Source organism: Sinocyclocheilus anshuiensis, unplaced genomic scaffold (genome assembly GCF_001515605.1).
Source record: "Sinocyclocheilus anshuiensis isolate Anshui unplaced genomic scaffold, SAMN03320099.WGS_v1.1 scaffold159, whole genome shotgun sequence".
NCBI lineage: Eukaryota > Metazoa > Chordata > Actinopteri > Cypriniformes > Cyprinidae > Sinocyclocheilus > Sinocyclocheilus anshuiensis.
This window is the reverse complement of record NW_015549567.1, coordinates 694,230-694,630: the sequence shown is the minus strand read 5'-3', so window position 1 is coordinate 694,630 and position 401 is coordinate 694,230. Positions and strand designations below refer to the sequence as shown.

Genomic DNA, 401 nt, shown 5'->3' with positions numbered 1-401 from the left:
GTAGTAGTGAGTGGAAGTAGGCGGGTGCTGAGCCTGTGGCTGTTCTATATGCAAGCATCAATGTCTTGAACTTTATTCGAGCCGCAACCGGTAGCCAGTGCCACAACAGTTCGTTCTGGTTCTCAAATCTGATTGCTTGAGAACCGTGATATATTGTACTGGTATGCTACAGGAACGCCCTTTCACAATTTTGTATCACTCCGCTTGTTCTAGCCGGGTCTGTTTTTTTTAAATTATTCACTGAGCTAATCGTAGAGTATGTTAATTAATATAAGAAGAAACGCCTATCTTCACGGTCTCGCTCTCTCTCTCATTTGGATGCACGTCTTGCCACATTATTTCTCACTAATAACCTAACTGAAGCAGCACATGCCCTTGATACGAATCCTAAAATGACGTAT

At 42.6% G+C, this 401-nt stretch overlaps 1 long non-coding RNA gene across 1 annotated transcript in view; it reads right to left on the bottom strand.

The window, feature by feature from the left end:
- The window catches only part of LOC107657287 (uncharacterized), an 8,446-nt gene that overhangs the window by 3,308 nt on the left and 4,737 nt on the right, over positions 1-401 (bottom strand). The window lies entirely within an intron of this gene.